This window comes from Lontra canadensis, unplaced genomic scaffold (assembly GCF_010015895.1).
Source record: "Lontra canadensis isolate GAN:19392208 unplaced genomic scaffold, GSC_riverotter_1.0 scaffold16, whole genome shotgun sequence".
Lineage (NCBI taxonomy): Eukaryota > Metazoa > Chordata > Mammalia > Carnivora > Mustelidae > Lontra > Lontra canadensis.
In genome coordinates this window covers 3,189,526-3,211,207 of record NW_022631010.1, presented here as the reverse complement: position 1 = coordinate 3,211,207, position 21,682 = coordinate 3,189,526, and the positions used below count along the sequence as shown (strand labels likewise).

At 43.4% G+C, this 21,682-nt stretch overlaps 1 protein-coding gene across 1 annotated transcript in view; it reads left to right on the top strand.

The window, feature by feature from the left end:
• Positions 1–2,993: 2,993 nt before the first annotated feature.
• KIF3B (kinesin family member 3B) overlaps positions 2,994–21,682 on the top strand; it is a 40,024-nt gene continuing 21,335 nt past the window's right edge. The window contains exon 1 of the mRNA XM_032858905.1: positions 2,994–3,091. The gene's annotated coding sequence lies outside the window, so the exon portion shown is untranslated. The remainder of the gene's footprint in view (positions 3,092–21,682) is intronic.

Genomic DNA, 21,682 nt, shown 5'->3' with positions numbered 1-21,682 from the left:
CAAAACAGACACCCTATTAAATACAGTGGATTGATGACATTTACATGAACTCCACTTATATGACAATAAGGAATTTTAAAAAAATGTATCACCCTACGATGCTAATGGTACAGGAGGGAGACATTAGTGGTCCAGAAATTTCAGAAAGCTTTTAGCAGATAGAGACAGAGGGCAAGAAGTAACTGACTTTACAGAGGGAGGAAGTTAGGACCTAGAGTCTGCAGAAGGGAATATTGATGACTGAAAGGTGAGTCCAGAATCCTTCCACTGAGAGGTTGAATGCTAAAGTGGAGGAAATCTCCCAGACAGTAGGGGAAAAAAAAGCCAAAAAGAGGGAAAATAAGAAAAAACAATGAGAAAATTAAGAGCTCATTCCATGAGATACAACTGACCAAGAGAAGTTCCAGAAAGAGAGAACAGAGGGGGAAAAAATAGAGAGGAGAAAATCATCAAAGAAATAATATAAGAAAATTTCCCAGAACAAAGAGATACAAGTCTCCAGATTGAAAGGACTCAGCTAACACAACGAGGGAAAAAACTCACTGAGGAGAATCATCATCACATATCATAACATTATAGATAAAAAGAACAGCCTAAAAACTTCCAAAGACTAAAAAAATAATTAGTCTTCTACAAAGGAACAGGATTCAGAACAGGGTTAGAGGTCTTAAATATAGATACCAAAAAGAAAATAGGGCAATACCTTGAAAATTCCAAGAGAAAGTAATTTTCAACCTAGATTTCTATACCCTGCTAAACTGTTAATCATGTGTGAGACTAAACATATTTGCTTCCATGCACCTTTTCTCAGGAATCTACTGAAAAATGCGCTACACAGAAATGAAGAGTAAATCCAAAAACTGGAAGACGCTGGGTCCAAGGAACAGGAAATCCAATCCAGGAGACAGACACAGGAAAGAGCAAGTATGACAGTTGTGCATTAGGTTTGGTGAGCACCAGTCCAGATTGGAGCCAAGGTCTTCAAGAGAAAAAACAAAACTCATGGACTATTTGTTGTGTCTAAGCATCTGGAAAATCCACTGCTAAATATTTGCCTGATTTATTGACACTATACAAAACAACAACAACAACAACAACAACAAACAAACAACTAAACTAACAATAGCTACAAAGAAAAGTAATGAAAAAGAAAAAAAAAACAAGGCAATTACTAACCTCAGAAAATACCAAAAGATGTGGAAGAAAGGAAACATAAACATAAACATATTATTTGATTCAGTAGAAAACAGTATGTTTCTTTTTGTTGTTTAAGATTTTATTTATTTCGGGTGCCTGGGTGGCTCAGTGGGTTAAGGCTCTGCCTTTGGCTCAGGTCATGATCTCAGAGTCCTGGGATCGAGCCCCGCATCGGGCTCTCTGCTCAGCAGGGAGCCTGCTTCCCCTTCTCTCTCTGCCCACCTCTCTGCCTACTTGTCAAATAAATAAATAAAATCTTTAAAAAAATTATTTTCTTGTCCATCTTAAATGGTAGGGGTTGGCTGGCTTCTGGCCAGCTGTCCTTTAAGAGATGTCTCATTGATCTCCTCAGGCCTTGGAGTCCTTCCCTTTTTTTTTTTTTTTAAGTTTTTATTTTAATTCCAATTAGTTAATGTGCAATGTTACGTTAGTTTCAGGTGTTCAATGGAGTTCTTCACTTTATTTATTTTTTTTAAGGTTTTATTTATTTATTTGACAGAGATCACAAGTCTGAGAATGTGCATATCATACTCAATTGGCCAGAAATTGGTCTTAACTGCAAGGAAGGTTGAGAAATGTCGTCCGCTTGTGTGTTCAGGAGCAAGGAAAAAAGCTCTGGGGAGCAAGTAGCAATATCTGCTAGAGTAAGCAGAAGTAGAGTGTGGGGTAAGGAAGAGCATCTCAGGTATTCATTTATGTAATACTTAACATGTATTTATTGAGCACCTACTATCGACTAGGCAAGGTTTTAGGCATGGCAGCTATAGTAGTAAACAGACTCTGCTCCTATGGAGCTTTCTGTTTGGTGGGGAATGGCATATGGATTTTATTTTTAATAAGTAGGCTTCAAACCTAGCATGGAGCTGAACACCAGGCTTGAACTCATCAGCCTGAGATCAAGACTTGAGCTGAGATCAAGTGTGAGAGGCTTAACCCTGGGAGCCACCCGGGGCCCCCCAGCATATGGATTCTTCTTGAGGGGGTGGTGGTTAGACTGGCCTTTCAGACCAACGTGGCTGGAACAGATTTATAGCAATTTTGTGGAAGCAATAGGGGTTTTGGATTTGATTCTAGGAGCAGTGAGTTTCCGTCAAAAGGATGTTAAGCCAGGACCGTGACATGCTTTCTTTTACCTTTTGAAATGATCCCTCTGGCAGCCTTAGGGTAAAATGGCTTGGCAGGGCAGGGCTGGACATGAACAGAAGCAGATATTTCAGCCAATCTAGAGGTGAGGGGAGAGCGGCCTGGCTTGGTACGGTGGCACTGAAGATGGAGAAAGGTGGACCGACGGGAGAGATATCTGAGAGATAGATTAAGAGATATGGTGGCTGAGTGGATGAGGGGGTGAAGGAGAGGGAAAAGGCAGGAATAATCCCTAAATGTTTTCGGCTTGAGTGACTGAATGACTCTAAATGAGAGCAGTCTCAGTAGCAGTTCAGGACTTAAGTCAGATAATGAATGTGAAAGCGCTTTCGGAAAGGTCAAATGGCGGCTGAAATCCTGTGGCGCGACCAAGGCAGTGAGTTCCATTTTACAGATGGGGAAACTGAGGCACGATAGTCTGGCAGATGGAGGCATTCCACGACGCGCTCGCCTCACACCTCTTGGGTGGGTGAAAGGACCCAGGCACGTTGGGAACCTACTAAGCGCCAGTACCCTGCCCCGCCTGGCTCCGCTCCGCGGGTTTCCCTGTTCGCCGCTCGTGTTCCAATAAAGTTATTGAAATTGACACCGGTTGCTAAGGAAGTGGGTCGCTGAGCCGGGTTGCTAAGGAAGTGAGCGGCTGCCTTCTCTCCCCATCCGGGGCAGCGGGGAATGGCTGAGCCCGGGGTTTGCCGCCGCCCCCGCCGCCGCCGCCGCCGCCGCCGCCGCCAGCTGTCGGCTAGAGCCGCAGGTGAGTCCGGGAGGGTCCCGGGCTGCAGCGGGGCAGGCCCATCATGCCCGAAGCCCGCCTTCTGCCCGGGGGCCCGCGCCGCAGCCGCAGCCGCCGCCTGGCTCTGCTGCTTCGCGAGCGGGAGCATCCTCTGCCCTGCCTCCCGGGCATCCTCCGGCGGTCTGGGCGGCCTCGCCCCTTCTCCTTCGGGCGGAGGTGCGGCCCGACCCTCAGACCCGGCCGCGAGGGGTCGGGGTCCACCCCGCGGGGTCTGCGGCCGTGGTCAGGGACCCAGCTCTGGAGAGAGGCGGGGGAGCGAGAGCCTGGGGTCTGAACCTCGCCGCTGCCCCGGCTCACTGTGTGACCTTGGGCAAGTCCCTTCTCCTGTCAGGCTTCGGTCAGCCGTTCAGGGATCTCCGAACACTTGCTGCTCAGAGTGGTTAAGATGATGAGTTGTGTACGTTGAAAATGTCCTGAATGGGGAGAGGGAGAATTCTTAGGGCACCCCGACATGAGGACCAAGAGTCCGGTTTCAAGTCGAGAGTGTCTGAGTAGGAGACTGCATCTCCATTTAGTAATTGTGTGGCCTTGTCTTGGGCAAGTTAATCTCTGAGCCGCCTTTTCTGTATCTGTAAAATGAGTTAATGAACCACGGAGGGAAGCCCGTGAAACAGGGTATGTTAGGTAGTTTGGTGCATAGTAAGTGTCCTGCAAGCTTATTAGCAGGCATGTGGGGAGGTTTGGGCGAGGCTTCCTGGAGATGACTTTGAGACGGGTGGGATTTAGGTGTGCAGAGCACCGGCTCCTATGTGTATTCCTCCGCTTTTGACATCCCACTGCCCCCAGTTTTCCTTCTCCATGCTGGTTGGAGCATGGGAGGTGAAGCGGCCCTGCGCAAGTAGCCCTGGTGGTGGAGACCGAGAGTTCAAGTTCTTGTAGATGACTGAGCTTATGGTCTTATTTTCAAATACTTGGGCTTTGTTGACCCTTCTGGAGCAAAAGGGTGTGTCCTTTTTTTTTTTTTTTTTTTTTAATGTCTCTTGGAAGGTGCTTAAAGTTTAATCGCTATTTGTAAGTGTATAATTAAGAAGCACTTCTCAGGTACATTATCTCATTTAATCTTCACGTAGACTTGGCCAGGTAGGTGTGATGTTATCCCCATTTCATAGACGAGGAGACTGAGGCTCAGAAAAGTGAATGACTTGCCTAAGAATCTTATCTTTATAAAGTGGTGGAGCTGGACCCATTTCCAGGTAAATCTCCTATTTTCTCCCCTGTATCCTGATGTCTCTGCTTTCTCAACAACAGCTGTTACAAAGCCACCAGGTATTCTCTGTTTTTCTAACTGCTATGGCTAGAGCCTTTTTTCCCCCCAGTGGCAAGGAAATAAGATCTTATATAAAGCTTCATTTAATAGATACCATCCAAAGTGTGGACCTCAAAAAAGAGCTGGCATGTTTAAAAGGGGGCTTCTCTATCCCTCAGTCCCCTCCTCTTTAAAATGAAAGAGGAGGGCTAGATGACATCTGAAGGGCCCTCTGTTGTGCAATTCTGATGGCAAGCTAGTAGTTTAACAACATGGAATCTGGTGTCTGGGTTCAAAGCTTGGCTCTGCCGTCTCCAGGCTGCATGCCACTGATCAACAGACTTCATCTCTGTGCTGCGCCTTCCTCATCTGTAAAATGGGGATAATAATAGCATCCACCGTGTATGGCTGTTGTGAGGATTCATTTAAGCTTAATACACGTAAAGTGCCTGGCATGTTTGATATTTGTTAGCCATTATTATTTGGGCTTAACATAGCACCTATACTCTATATTCTATTTACAGTTGGTGAGTGAATAAAGTATGTGCTCACAGCACCAGGTTTGTCAACCTCAGAAGATCACTGCAAGCTTGAAACAGTGGCTGTCACAGTATAATGTAAATGTTAGTGTTATTACAGGGTGGCTCCAGGAACCTGCAACCCCATGCCAGAATGGGTTGAGAAGAAAGATGAAAGCTGATGGTAGGATGTCAGGTGGTAGCCCAGCTCCCATTTCAGTAAATGTGTACTAAACCCCTCGGTGCCGAGCACAACAGAGGATGTGGAAATGGGTCCCAATGCCCTATACTTCAAGGGCCCCAGAACTTAGTTTGCATATCACTGGCTTTGGAAATAATCTGACTTCTTTTTTTTTTTTCTTTTTAAGATTTTATTTATTTATTTGACAAAGAGAGCAAATGAGGGAACACAGCAGAGGGAGCAGGAGAGGGAAAGGGAGAAGCAGGCTTCCCACTGAGCAGGGAGCCAGATGCAGGGCGATCGCAGGACCCTGGGATCATGATCTGAGCCAAAGGCAGACGCTTAATGACTGAGCTACCCGGGCGCCCTATGATCTGGCTTCTTTAAATGAATTCCTATCTTGTGTTTGCTGCTACTGCAGAGTAAAGCTGCTGGTCCACATGTCTTCTTTTGTGTCCCTAGGCTTCTGTTGGGTGCCTGGGTCCCTGAGAAAGAACCTTCTCTTGTGCTGGTTGATAATACAATGCTCTCTGTATGGTGCCTACTGGTTTACAAAAGTGTTTAAGTGTGCCTTCACTCATTTGGTATTATTAGTAGCCCTATAAGGAAGGTAAGGTGAAGATGTAAGATCCCCATTTTGCAGTCAAGGGACGTAAGATGAGAGAAACCATGCTGGTAGTAAGTGTCCCGTTTCACCTGGGAATTGGGTCTTCTAGCTCCAAGTTCAGTGCTCTTGCCCTATCCTGCCTCAGTTTTACTCATGCCGCATTTGCTGATCACCTCATATGTGTCCGGCCCCTGTTGCAGCCTGGAGATATGACGGTTCAGAGGTAGATGAGGGTCTTTGCTTCCATGCAGTTTCCATTCCAGTGGCAGCAATGGAGAAATAAACCAATAAATGAACAAGGTAATTTGGATAGAAATAAGAACTGTGAAAACCCCTAAACAGTGATGTCAGAAACAGTAGCTTCTTATGGGGATTGGGACGCTGCTACTTTATTTATTTTTAAAAGATTTTATTTATTTACTTGACAGAGAGAAATAGCAAGAGAGGGAACACAAGCAGGGCGAGTGGGAGAGGGAGAAGTGGGCTTGCGGCTGAGCAGGGAGCCCAGTGCGGGGCTCGATCCGAGGACCCTGGGATCATGATCAGAGCTGAAGGCAGACGCTTAACGACGGAGCCACCCAGGGGCCCCTTGACACTGCTACTTTAATTAGATGGTCAGAGAAGGCCTCTCTGTAAGGTGGTGACTTTTTTTTTAATCAATTTTTTTAGTCCATTTATTTAATTTAGTGAGAGAGAGCGCACCTGCACACTCACGTATAGTGGGGAGCGGCAGAGGGAGAGAGAATTCCCAAGCCGACTCCCCACTGAGCAGGGAGCCTGATATGAGCCTTGATCCCAGAATGCAAGATCATGACCTGAGCCCAAATCAAGAGTCGGATGCTTAAGTGACTGAACCACCTGGGTGCCCCTAAGGTGGTGACACTTTTGCTGAGATTTGCTGCCAGAAGGGGACCAGCCATTTGGAAATGTGGTAGAAGGAACAGCTAGGGTAAAGCCTCTGAGAGAACAAGTTTGGTAAGTTCTGGGAACTGAAAAAAGGCTCAGAGCAGCTGCAGCAGGTGAGCTGGAGGTGAGAGGAGGAGAGTGGAGAGGTGGGCTGAGGAGAGGCCTCAGGTCTTACAGGGCTTATAGGCTAGAGTAAGTGATTATGATTTGATTTTAAAAGCATGGGAAGCCATTGAAGGCTTTAAGAAGGGGAGTGACAGTAGTCTTTTTTTTAAGGTTTTTATTTATTTGAAAGAGAACACGAGCAGGAGGGAGGGGCAAAGAGAGAAGCAGACTCCCTGTTAAGCAGGGAGCCCTATGTGACTCTATCCTAGGACCCTGAGATCATGACCTTAGCCTATGGTAGACACTTAATTGACTAAACCACCCAGTCGCCCCTGTTTTTAAATCACTTTGACCTCTTTGTGGCCAATGAATTTTAAGGGGGATAAGCGTGGCAGCCAGAAGGATAGTGAGGAGGCCAGTAGAGAGGTGATGGTGGCCTGCTAGAGGGGTAGCACTGGAGATGGGTACAGGAGTGTGAATCGGGGAGGTGTTTTGGGGGCAGGAGCCGCAGGATGGTGGTTGCGAGAAGAGCCGAAGGAATCCAGGATGACTGCTGGGTTTTTGGCCTGAGCAGTTAGGTAGATGTTGGTGGTGCCATCTGCCTGTAAAATGATGAAAGAACTTTTGGTAAGGTGCCCTGTGAGGAAGAATGAGCGATGGCTTGCGCTGAACCTGCTGGAGGGGCAGAAGGCATAAACATCATACCTTCTAGTCCTAGGGGAGGAGAGCCCAGCTCATGCTGCAGGAGGACAGCCAGATGCGTCTCACGGAAGCCCCCACTTTGGACACCCGCAAGCCCTGCTCTTCTTGCACGCTGGCTCTTGGCCAGTTTGTGGAGTGGCAGGCGTGGGCTTTGCCAGGGCAGTGCCCATCTGTCTCATGCTGTTGCCATTGCTGTCCTGACTCGAGATCTTGGCTGATGAAGGCTGGAAGGAGGCCGGCCAGCTCGGGGAGAGAGAATGGAATCGCTGGAGAAGCTCACCGTCATGCCTCACATGGCCACAGTTTCCCTGCCAAAGTGGTTCTTTCCTTGGCCATCAAATGACATTTCTAAAGTTTCAGAGCTTTTGATTTGGGGATCCCTTGAAAAGCTGTTGTGTCCTGCCAGAATTCCTAGAGGATCCTTGAATGGAGGATCTCTTCTGAGCAAGAGAATTCAAGCCCTTTTTTCATACATGTTAATAATTGCTCTTGTAAAGTTAGGCTTTACAATGTTCTAAGTTCCACGCTGGGAATAGTAAGACTGATAATTCCATCACCTCCACTTGTAGAGCAGTTCAGAATGCTCTTTCCTGTGCATTCTTACTTACTAATGCCCGTCAGTGGAGATCACGTGGAATATGATCTACCCTCAGTTTATAGACGAGGCGCTGAGATGCTAAGAGGTCATTTGTTTTTGTCAGTGTTAGGCACCTGTTAGGTGCTGGGTTAGGTAGATCCTTGCTGCTCAGATTGTGTTTTGCGTGACCGAAGTACCCATGTCCCCTGGAAGCTTGTTAGAAATCTGGACCATCTTAGATAATTCACCAGGCTATATTTTACCAAGACCCCCAGTGTGTCCTGCATGAGTTAAGAGTTTCAGGTGCACTGATAATAATATAAGTGGCAAAACTAGGTCTTGCCCATGATAATGATAATAAAAGTAATAGGACTAGCCAGCACTTATCCAGCCAAGCACTGTCATAAGTGCTTGACACAGGTTGTCTCTTTCAGTCCTCAAGGCAGCCCTGAACATGGGTACTGATATGAATCTCACTTTCCAGAAGAGGAAAGTAGAGGCATACAAAAGTGAAATAACTTCCCCAGATCTTCTGAGTCCAAGTCCGTTCTTCTACCACTGAGTTCATTCATCTTTCAGGGGGACAGTATATCCTTGCTGTCTTGTCTGGAGCCCTTCTCTTCTCTTCGTGGGTAACCAATGTCAAATGCTGATGAAAAAGTGACTTCAGGGGCACCTGGGTGGCTCAGTGGCGTCTGCCTTTGGCTCGGGTCATGATCCCAGGGCCCTGGGATTGAGCCCCACGTGGGGCTCCCTGCTCAGTGGGAAGCCTGCTTCTCCCTCTCCCTCTGCCCCTGCTTCTGTTCCCTCTCTCACTGTGTCTCTGTCAAACAAATAAATAAAATCTTAAAAAAAAAAAACCAACCCTATTCATTTAAAAAAAAAAAGTGACTTCAAAGAGTGTTCGAGGAAATCAGGGGAAAAACTCTTGAGCTATATTAACTGACCTGGATGTCAATCACTTGACCGATAGTCAGTAAACAGATTTCCAATTTATAAGATAAGCCACCTCTGACACTTCTTAGCAGTCCAACACTCAAGGCCAAAACAGCTGACGCCAGTGGGAACTGTGAGCTTGTACTGCTTGTACTGAGTCATTTGGCCCTACACTGTCTTGATAGTGGTGATAACATCTGTATGGGTGAGAAGAGGGCAGCCCAAGTCCTGTACTACCCTCTGACTGACTGCGAAGGCTTCAATTTTGTGGTGCCTCAGTTTTCCCTCTCTGCCCCATGGGCTCATTATTTTCCTTTCAATATCTCCTGATCTCCCCAGAGTCTTAGAGAGATTTCTTGGTCAAGGTATGCCATCATGGGAAATTCTGGTGTGAAAAGGAGGTAGGATCTGAGGAGTTGGGGCAAGAATTTTAGTAGTGATTCTGCCACTTGCTGTGTGACCTGGGGCAAGTAACTCAACCTCTCTGGCCTTCAGGTTCTATATACACAAAATAAGGACGTGGGACAGCCTTCTAAGGCTCTTCCAGCCCTGCCTGGAAGACTGAGCGAGGAGCTGAGTGGTATTTTCTTCTTCCTTGGTGACTTCATGCTGGGCTTTCACCCAGACCTTCCAGGGTGGGGCTTTTAGACCTGATTTCTTGGCAGCCAGAGATCATTGATTGCAATCAGCTCATCTTATTAGCGTCACACATCTGCACTGCAGCTCGGGATGCTCATGTTTAAGGCTCAGTTAGTCATGGTGACACATTGTGTCTCCACACTTTGTCACACGGCAGGCATTGAGTTCTTCACACGGGCAGATCTATCTTTAGTATGCTGATTTATTTAAATCAGAGTTTGCATTAGAGAGCACCCAGTGATAATTGTGGTGGGTGTGGTTTTATTTTTAAAAAGTTTTTTGGCAGGGTATTTGCAGCATTTGCATTTTGTCATCTCTGAACACAGTGTATAAATGGAAGCCGGTCCAAGGGAACTAGAAACTGTAGTGATTATTGGGAGTAGAGACACGACCTGCTCTTACCTACTCTGGGGTCCTTCAGATCACCTTCAGCAGTGGTTCTAGGAACTGCTTTCTTTGGGGCTTCCGTGTGGGAATAAAGTAAATAGAAACTAAAAGCTTCTAGCACAGTCTCCAGCAGTAGAGTGGATTGCAGTAGTCATTACTTGGTAACACATTTCAATAACCTAAGCAAAAAAAACCTAGCTAGTAAATCACAAAAGATTCCATTCAGGTGAGATGAAGTATCCGTTCAGGTTACTTACAGTAACTGCAAGAAGATAGCGCTTAGTTATTGGTTTTGCAAGATCTGCAGTAACAAATCAGATTCTAGCCTAAGAAATACATCATGTTTTTCCTTCCTTATTTCTTCAGTTGCCAGCATTTTATTTTATTTATTTTTTAATTTTTATTATTTATTTATGAGAGAGAGAGAGAGAAAGCATGAGAGGAGAGAGGTCACCGGGAAAAGCAGACTCCCGGGACACCTGGGTGGCTCAGTTGGTTAAGCGGCTGCCTTCAGCTCAGGTCATGATCCCAGCGATCCTTGGATCGAGTCCCACACTGGGCTCCCTGCTCAGCAGGGAGCCTGCTTCTCCCTCTGCCTCTGCTTGCCACTCTGTCTGCCTGTGCTCACTCTCTCTGAGAAATAAATAAATAAAATCTTAAAAAAAAAAAAAAAGCAGACTCCCTGCTGAGCAGGGAGCCTGACTCAGACTCCACCCCCGGACTCCAGGATCATAACCCGAGCTGAAGGCAGTCGCTCAACCAACTGAGCCACCCAGGCGCGCTTGCCAGCATTTTTAATTAATTATTTTGCAGCATTTTTTAAATATAATTTTTCTTCCTCATTATAAAAATAATGAATTTGTGCTGAGGAAAAATGAGGAAAGTCCTGAAAAGATTAAATAAGATTCACTTTGGGGGCCCCTGGCTGGCTCAGGTGGTGGAGCATGCGACTCTTAATCTCAGGGTTGTGAGTTTGAGCCCCATGTTGGGTGGGGAGATCATGTAAAAATAAAATCTTTAAAAAAAAAAAAAAAAAGGCTTTCAAAGATTCACTTTAAATCCTACCACCCAGGGGCGCCTGGGTGGCTCAGTGGGTTAAAGCCTCTGCCTTCGGCTCGGGTCATGATCCCAGGATCCTGGGATCGAGCCCCGCATCGGGCTCTCTGCTTAGCGGAGGGCTGCTTCCTCCTCTCTCTCTGCCTGCCTCTCTGCCTGCCTCCCTGCCTGCTTGTGCTCTCTCTCTCTGTCAAATGAATAAATAAAATCTTAAAAAAAAAATAAATAAATAAATAAATAAATAAATAAAAAAATAAATAAATCCTACCACCCAGAACTAATCACTGTAACATTTTACTATCCAAAGGCAAATATATCCTAAATATATTTTTTTCTCTGGGATGTACCATTGTTACTTGTTTCCCCTATTATTGTCTTTTAGGCTACTTTCAATATTGAATATTATAAATAATGCTACAGAGAACATCTTGATGATTATCTTTGCATACACCATTGTCTGCATTTCTGACAATTTCCTTAACTAGCTGATTTAATTGTTAAAATTTTTTAATTATAAGGGTAGCCTCCTTCAATAGTGTTTTGAATAAGGCAGTGTCTAAATAAAGTTGCAAAAACAGACATTATTACAATTTGGTGGGGAGGGATTACCAGTGAAAATGATATCCTATGTCAATTTCAGCACACTTGTCTATTTACAAATACACTTTCAGATAAATGTACTCAAAGTGGACCTTTCATTTTCCACTTGGAAATGTTCATTTAACACTTCATAACCATGTTTCCATGTTTATAGTAAACTCTCCCTAGCACTGGGCGTTTGTTTCCAACTTTTTATAATCACATATAGTGCTTTAATGGACATCTCTGCTTCTCTCTTAGCCGCATAAGAGAACAATTCTAAATAAATACTTTGAGGAAAGTTAGAACTTGAAAAAGTTCTAAAGGAGAAGTGTTCATTTTCCTTCTTAAAATTTTATTAGGTGCTTCTAAAATAATTTTTTAAAACCCCAGCTTTATTGAAATATAATTCACATTCCATAAGGATCTTTTAATAATTTTTCTTAGCTTTCTTTGCTGTTTGTCCTTAATTACTTTTCTTTTTGATACAAAATTTCCAATGTGTAAGACCCAGAAGGTGGTTCTATTTTAACCCTCCATTCCCTGAACAGGCTGTTGGTTGGTTGGTGACTAACCAGAAATGCTGTACATACATTGTCAGGTGTGGGCACTGTGTGAGCTGGGAGAGCACGCATATTGTTGCAGACCTGGACAGTGAGCCATGACAGTACTGGAGGATTTTTGGAGAGGTTTTTAAAAAAAAGGATTTCCATCGTCACATTACTGAAATAAATCCTATAATTTATAGGATATTCTGCTTCATCGACTTTGGAAACTGTTTACTCTAGAGGTGGCACATGTAGGCAGAGCTTCTCCAACATTAATGTACACACAGATCACCAGAAATTTTGATAAAATGGGATTCTGATTTTGGGAATCTAGAGGGGGTTAGATTCTGTAGAGTTAAACCAGAGTGGGACAAGAGAAGATTTTTGGTGGCACTCAAATACAACATCCTAAATTACATTGAATGGCATGATGAGTATTCCTATTTTTTTTTTTTTTTAAGATTTATTTATTTGAAGGATGCCTGGGTGGCTCAGTTGGTTAAGTGTCTGCCTTCAGTTGGGTCATGGTCCCGGGGTCCTGGGATTGAGTCCCACATTGGGCTCTCTGCTCAGGGGGGAGCCTGCTTCTCCCTCTCCCTATGTGCCCCCTCCAGCTTGTACTCTCTCTCTGTCACTCACTTTCTGTCTCTCAAATAAATAAATAAAATCTTTTTAAAAAGAGAGATTTGGGGCAGCTGGGTGGCTCAGTGAGTTAAAGCCTCTGCCTTCAGTTCAGGTCATGATCCCAGGGTCCTGGGATGGAGCCCCACATCGGGCTTTCTGCTCAGCAGGGAGCCTGCTTCTACCTGTCTCTCTGCCTGCCTCTCTGCCTACTTGTGATCTCTGTCTGTCAAATAAATAAATAAAAATCTTTTAAAAAAATTTAAAAAGAGAGAGGTTTATTTATTTGGGGAGAGGGAGAGCCAGGGGGAAAGGGAGAGAGAGAGACTCTAAGCAGACTCCACACTCAGCATAAAGCATGGAGCCCAAGCAGGGCACAGTGTCAGGACCCCGAGATCATGACCTGAGGCGGAACCAAGAGTCAGAGCCTAACCAACGGCACCCACCCAGGTGCACCGAGCATTATTCCATTTTAAGCTCATTTGGTTATTCTCCTGTGTCTAGAAGAGTATTTGTTTGGCTCCTGTTTCTTAACACTTGCTAAGCTGGCTTTCCAACCCAGAGAGATCAGACCTCAGTCCTTAGGGAAGCTAAAGTGCTGGCTAGAACTGAGTAACATTGTTATGTGTCCTTGTATTTATTTTCATAGTTACCTTCTACTTACAGCATGTGATACTGATTTTCTAGCATGTTAGTGATACAAAGTTTCTTTTAAGAATAAATTTGGGTTAAAAGAAAGATTTAAAAAAAAAAGTAGATTTAAAGAAAAACCTTGAGTAAATAATAATACAGGTGGTGCCTGGAAATGGTAAAAAAAAAAAAATGTGAAGAGACAACCTGATGACTGATATCTCCGGCTGGTATGGAAAAAAGGCCATGAACTTTGGAGCCAGGTAGACCTGGTTTCTGGGTATTTTGCCACTTATTAACTTGGTGTGCCAGGTTACTCCCCACTCCCCATCTCAGGACTTTTCTGCTCTAAATTGGGTGGGGGCGGAAGCCCCTCCTGCAGGTCAGGCCCTGTAATGCTTGTTTCCTCGGATCCTCACACAGCCCCCCTGGCGTTGGTGGTCTTCCCATTTTACAGACAGCAGATAGGCTGGGAGTGCTGAGGGAACTCATGCAGAGCCCCAGAGCTGGGACAGTGGGCCTGGGTTTTAATCTCTGATGTGCCAGGATCTCTCCCTCCGTATTCCAGGCCACTTCCCTCTTCTAAGTGTAGATTTTGCTGCGGCTCTCTGCCCAGCTGGAAGGCAGTCTGATTAAAATGAGACGTCATTGAGGGGCTTCTGGGTGGTTCCATCAGTTAAGCATCCGACTCTTGATTTCAGCTGAGGTCATGATCTCAGGGTCCTGGTCTGCTTGAGATTTGCTCTCTCCCTCTCCTTTTGCCCCTCCCCCTGCTTGTGCACTGCACTCTCTCTCTCTCAAATAAAAACATTTAAAAAAAAAATGAAAAGTCATTGAGCATACCCGTGTTCACTACAGCATTATTCAGAATACCCAGGAGGTGGAAGTAGTCCAGATGGCCATGGACAGATTAGTGGATTAAAAAAATGTGGCATATATGTACAATAGGATATCATTTAGCCTTCCAAAAACAAGGTGATCTTGTCACATGATACAACATGGAGGTGCAGTGGTAGTTTCCAGGGGCTGGGGAGAGGGGGAAACAGGGAGTTTTTGTTTAACAGGTATAGAGTTTCAGTTTGGCAAGATGAAAAAGTTCTAGAGATCTGTTACAAAACAATGTGGATGTAATTGACACCTACTGAACTGTACACTTAAAAATGGTTAAGAGGGTACATTTTATGTAAGTGTGGGGGTTTTTTTTACTACAATTAAAAATTTCTTTTTTTAAAGATTTTATTTATTTATAAAGATTTTATTTATTTGACACAGAGAGAGAGATCACAAGTAGGTAGAGAGGGAGGCAGAGGGAGAGAGGGAAGCTGGCTCTCTGCTGAGCAGAGAGCCCCATGCAGGGCTCAATCCCAGGACCCCGAGACTATGACCTGAGCCAAAGGCAGAGGCTTAACCCACTGAGCCACACAAGCTCCCCTAAAGATTTTATTTGTTTATTTGACAGAGAACACACAAGCAGGAGGAGCAGCAGGCAGAGGGAGAGGAAGAAGCAGACCTCCCACTGAGTGGGGGACTCTGATCCAGGGTCCATCCCAGGACCCTGGGATCATGACCTGAGCTGAAGGTAGATGCTTAACTGACTGAGCCAGGCAGGTACCCCCACAGTTATAAATTTCTTAAAAGTAGAAAAAAAGAAAAGAAAAGCATTGATCAGAAGGCATTTTTTTTTTTCATTTTGGAAAATTCTAAGGATACATAAAAATAAAATAGTATAATGAGACATGAACCCATTACCCACCTCCAGCAGTTATCAGCACATGGCACTTCTGTTCTACCGATAACCTCCCATCCACCTCGCCCTACCCTGGTTTATTGTGATCCCAGACAACACATAACTTTATCTGAAAACGCTTTTGTGTGTATGCCTAAAAGGAAGAACTTTCTTTAAAGAACACATTTTCACACCTTAAAAAAGGTAATAATCTTTTTTTTTAAAGATTTTATTTATTTATTTGAGAGACGGAGATCACAAGTAGGCAGAGAAGCAGGCAGAGAGAGAGGAGGAAGCAGGCTCCCCGATGAGCAGAGAGCCCGACGTGGGGCTCTATCCCAGGACCCTGGGATCATGACCTGAGCTGAAGACAGAGGCTTTAACCCACTGAGCCACCCAGGTGCCCCATAATAATTCTTTAACATCATCTAATATCCAGTTCAGATATCCCTGATGGTCTCATACATTTTGTAACAGTTGACTTGTATGAATCAAAATCCAAAAAGTGCCCCAGTCAAGAGCCAGATGTTATATTTGGTTGATATAAGTGTCTTACATCAACAGAGTGTACATTTTTAGCAGGGAAACAACTTTATTCCTTTCCTGGATTAGTACATCCAATAAGAAGTTCCTGGCAGGAGGGCTCATCTGGCTTTATAGTCTCGTGGTGGTTGAGAGTGTTAAGTTCTGTATGTTGGGCTGGTGTGGGCAACAGGGTGCACTGGTAGTAGGGGAATTAGTAAGACAGCAGGGGGATTGTTACTGGGGTAAGATGGCACCCTCTGTCAAGAGAGGAACGTGTGTAGCTTTTCCACCTCTGGGAAAGGATCCTGCTCCTTACTCCTACCTGTAGTTAAAGGTGTATGCTCAGGATATTCCTGCAGCATTGTGTGCAGTAGCAAAAGACCAGAAACCATGAGAAGATCCCTCAGGAGTTGAATAATCAAATATATTATAAATTTATTTTATTTTATTTTTTGGTGTAAACTCTACACCCACTGTGGGGCTGGAACTCATGACCCTGAGATCAAGAGTTGCTCTACTGGCTCAGCCAGTCAGGTGCCCCATCAAAAACGTTATAAAGCAACCACACCATGACATCTGGGCAGCTGTTTAAAGGGGGAGGTGGTGCAGAAATTACCTCATTGATCTATAAAGTAAAATGGAGAATATAAATAGTATACATATGACTGAGTTTAAAAAAAAAAGAAAGGTGGGAGAGCAATATAGATATATTAATCCTTTGCATATGCATTGAGTATCTCTCCAAGTGGTAGGGGGTAGATTACTGGTTTACTGTATACTTACCTGTATGACTTGAATTGTTGTAATCTATGCATATATTGATACACAAATGTACATATGCATATGTGTATGTGTTCAGAGCAAGTTCATATGTAGGTCTTTAATAAGATAAGCCTAGTTTTGAATTTTGACCGTTCCACTTAATTGCCTTGAGGAGATTAATTTCTCTGAATCTCCCATCCTTTTTTTAAAAACAAGGCTAATACCTCTATGCCTCCTAAGGTGATTTTGAGTATTAAAAGAGGAATATACATTAAACTCTTTTTTTAATCTTTTTTTTTTTAAGATTTTATTTATTTATTTGTCAAAGAGAGAGAGCGCTCAAGAAGGGGGAGCAGCAGATAGAGGGAGAAGCACTCCCTTCTGAGCAAGGAGCCAGATGTGGGACTTGATCCCAGGACCCTAGGATCATGACCTAAGCCGAAGGTAAATGCTTAACCAGCTGAACCACCCAAGTGTCCCTACATTAAACTCTTGACAAACTATGAGTTGTGACTATTGAATATAACAAAACCCCAGACCCACACTGATTCTAATGGGGAGTATCCTCTAGATTTGAATATATATATACATATATATATTCAAATATATCCAAATATATATATTCAAATATATTCAATATATATTCAAATCTATATTTATATATTTATAAATATAGATATATATATAAATATATATTTAAAGATTTTGTTTATTTATTTGACACAGAGAGATCACAAGTAGGCAGAGAGGCAGGCAGAGAGAGGGGGGAAGCAGGCTCCCCGCCGAGCAGAGAGCCCGATGTGGGGCTCGATCCCAGGACCCTGAGACTATGACCTGAGCCGAAGGCAGAGGCTTAACCCACTGATCCACCCAGGCACCCCTAGATTTGAATATATTTTTAATGTATTTTGTGAGTGTTTCACAACTGGATAAAAAAGGGGGGGATTTCTTTCCCTCTTTTTCCCCCTAGATAAATGCTTTCTTTGTTTGCCTGTTTGGGTTATCAAATGATAGGGCATGCCTGGCGCCAATTTGAACTTAGGACAAGAATTTATTTGTTCATGTTTCTTTTATGTGACCTTTGTAGGTATTTTTTTCCAGATAAGTAGCCTGTCTTCCTAAGACACTTAACCAGAAATCAAGGTGCTAAACTTTCTTCCCCCAAAGAAAAAAATAGCTTTATTGCAGTTTTCCCACTTGATTATAAGAAACGAAATATATGTACCTATCAAAAACGCCAAAGAAAGCAAGAAAAAAAAATCGCTTGCAAGCTCACCCCTGAGATCAGTGTTGCTTGCATTCCCTGAGCGTTCATTACACATCTTGCACTAGGCTAAGCATTGAGCATTTATTAGTTTATGTAATCCATAGAACATTTCTTTAAGGTAGGTGTTATTAACTGCATTTTATGTAAGAAACTATGACTTCTGTAACTCTCAAGATTTTGTAGCTATGTGGCAGTGCAGAAATTCAAACTCTGTCTTGTTGAACACAAAAGCTCATGCTTTTTTTTTTTTTTTAAAGATTTTATTTATTTATTTGACAGAGAGATCACAAGCAGGCAGAGAGGCAGGCAGAGAGAGAGGAGGAAGCAGGCTCCCTGCTGAGCAGAGAGCCTGATGTGGGGCTCGATCCCAGGACTCCGAGATCATGACCTGAGCCGAAGGCAGCGGCTTAACCCACTGAGCCACCCAGGCGCCCCAAAGCTCATGCTTTTAACCATGACTTTATACCATTTCCCTGAGATCTTTCTCTGAACATGTGCATGTACGCATGTAAACATAAATCACATCATAATACCTCTTCTGTTCGGTAGCCTGCATCAGCAAAATGTCATGAACGCCTTCCTATAACTAAATACCTAGAGGTGTAATTGCCAATTTGATGACTGCATAACTTCCCATTGTAGAGGTGTGTCATAGCCAGTCCTTTACTAATGAATATTTAGGTGGTCAGAGAAAGTACTGTAATAATTATAAACATGTATGTACATCTTGCACATATATTCCACTACTAATGTCCTCAAATGATGTCCTTAAAATACTTCCAAGAAATGGAGTTGCTGTTTCAAGGGATTATAACATTCTGAGTATTACATTTCAATCGATTGATTGATTGACTGAAGGTATTGATTACTCCAACTCTTCTCAAATAGTCTTTGCCAGTTTGAGAAGCTGTGGCTCTCATATGTACTATAAGGGACAGTTTAAAAAGTTTTTAGACAGTTTGCACAACTATCTGGCTATAAACATTGCCTGTAATAACAACAGACTATATTTTATTAGTCTGGTATTTTGCCATCTTTGCTCTAAATGCCTTTAGGACCGAGGCTACATGACAGACTGTAATGATATTAGAATATCAAAGTTGCCATTGCCGTAGACCCCATGGAAGGGCTTTATGACCCTTCTCCAGAAAGTTGAGATAAGTACTTTTACTCCTAGGGCCCTTTTTCATCAATTGAAACATTTTTTTTCTTTTTTTAAAAAAAATATTTATTTATTTTTATAAGTAATCTCTACACCCAGCATGGAACTCAGACTCACGACTCAGATCAAGAGTCGCACGCTCCACTGACTGAGCCAGCCAGGCGTCCCAAAACATTTTATTACCTTATGTCCATGGTGGCCAGTGAAAAGAAGAAAAGAATGAGTTTTAAGACCTGGATATTAGTTTACTAATTAACTTCCCCAACTTTATCCATCTTCTTTTTCCCATAATTTTATTTTTCTGACCACATAATATACCCCTACAATTTAAAACTCAAGAGATCTGGGGCACCTGGGTGGTTTAGTGGCTCAAGCCTCTGCTTTCGGCTCAGGTCATGATCTCAGGGTCCTGGGATCGAGCCCTACCTACATCGGGATCTCTGCTCAGTGGGGAGCCTGTTTCCCTCTCTCTCTCTGCCTGCCTCTCTGCCTACTTGTGCTCTCTCTCTGTCAAATAAATAAATAAAATCTTAAAAAAGAAACCAAACTCAAGAGATGGAAAGATAGACATACAAAGTCTCTCTCCTACTCTTGGCCCTCACCATACAGCTTTTTCCCTACAGGCAACCAGTGTTGTTTTCTGGCTCATGAATATCCCTTCAAATATATTTTATGCATGTATAAGCAGTTATAGAAGTGTTCCCTCAACACAAATCCAGTGTGCTTGTAAAAGTTCTGCAGGGCAGTGAAGTTCTTTTTCAACAGGCGCTGAATAATCCTGCTTTGAAAATTGTGTAATTCCTATAGTGATCACTGGCCATTATGGGAGCCAGGGGCCCAGAATTGGACTTGCTCTCTTGGGGTGGTTCAGGGATTGCAAACAAGGAGCCCTCGTACTTCAAAACACTTAGCAGCAGCTGTGAGAGAGTGGTGTTGATGTTGATGAGGTGGATACAGAGTAGAAGCAGCCACTTCCCCTGGGAGAAACTTGCACAGGGAGTTGTTTTGGGCTGCTTAATAGGGAGTTGCTTTATCTTCTTGCCTGAGAGTTGCAGTGGTTTTTTGGATGGCCCACATGACTTCAGCTGCCTTCCAGATACTCTGAGTCCTTGAACTCCTGGCGAGGCAGTTGGCAGGTGGTTGCCTGGTCTGTTCTTAAAGGACACTGCGTTGGAATGCATTGATTAAAGATGCATTAGTGTGCACTTGCAGGCCTGTTGCCAGTAAATTGCTGGGCCTTTATTTTTTTCCCATTTGAAGATACCGCATACTCATTAAAGAACATTTGGAAAACACAGGAGTGTTGAAGAAGCAGGGAAAATCACCTCTAGTTCCATCACCTAAAGTGGACCACTGTTGATCTTGTGATGTGTCTTATTTTTATAGAATTGTGATTGCATGCATTCAGTTTTGTAAACTGCTTTTTCATTTATGATAAACATTTTCCATGTCATTACAGGACCTTGGTAAGTGTCATTTATAAAGATAGGCTGGGGCGCCTGGGTGGCTCAGAGGGTTGGGCCTCTGCCTTCTGCTTGAGTCGTGGTCTCGGGGTCCCGGGGTCAAGCCCCGCATGGGGCTCTCTGCTCAGCGGGAAGCCTGCTTTCCCCTTTCTCTCTGCCTGCCTCTCTGCCTGCTTGTGATCTCTCTCTCTCTCTCTGTCAAATAAATAAATAAAATCTTTAAAAATAATTTTTAAAAATAAAAAATAAAAAGATGGGCTAGCATGGCAGGCCTTTCTAGTCAGATCATGTGAACATGAATTTGGTTATAGGCAGAGATGCCTATAGGAGCCAGGCAGGAAGTACAAATGAGCAAAGCATGCTGGGAGTGAGACATCGGGAACAGGATTGGGGAGGATTGGAGAGCTCAGGTCCTCCAAAGAGGCAGCTGTTTCTCAGCTCCCGTTGCTGCAGTTAGCGCATGGGCCAGGGGCTGTCAGATATTCCCATTCTTCAAGAGAAGCAGAAGACCTGGTTTTTTTAAAATGTGAAATTGGTAGGGTTTGGGTTTTTTTGTTTTTTGTGTTTTTTTGAGAAAACATTTTTGAGAAAATTTTAAACATTCAGAGAATAATATGAGAAACAATCAGGATTTACAGCTGTTAACATTTTCTCTTATTTTCTTCAAGCCTCGTTTCCCATTTTGTTTTGTTTAAGTATACTTAACTTCCAACACAGGGCTTTAATTCATAACCCTTGAAATCAAGAGTCACTCACTCCACCAACTGAGCCAGTCCAGGGCCCCTCCCTATATTTTTTTTTTAAGAGAAATGATAAACTATTATAGATAAAATTGAAATATCCTTCCCATTTTTAATCCCATTCTCCACTTCTCACCCTGCCCAATTTGGGCAGCTGCTATCATAAATTATTGTATATCTTTTTTTTAAATTAACATATAATGTATTATTTGCTTCAGGGGTACAGCATTTTTTTACTACTTACATATACATAAATGCAATTCCATGAACACCATATTGTTTTGTAAATTTTTAATCATAATTATCGCTCTGCACTTGTTTTTTCACTCAGCCTGTTTATTTTTCCATGTAAATTTATATAAGTCTAATTTGGGGTTGGCAGACTCTTTCTGGAAAAGATCAGGCAGTAAATATTTTAGGTTTTGTGAGCCAGCCTGTCTCTGTTACAGCTACATAGCCCTGCCATTTCATAGCTAATGCAGCCATAGATAATATGTAAACAAAGGGTTATGGCTGTGTTCCAATAAGATTTTATTTACAAAAGACAGGTTGTCGGCTCGGTTTGGCCCATGGGCTATAGTTTGCTGACCCTTACTCTAATGCATTCCTTTTACCTACTGAATAGTATAGTGTCTATGATATGATTACACCACATGTTATTTTTCAGTT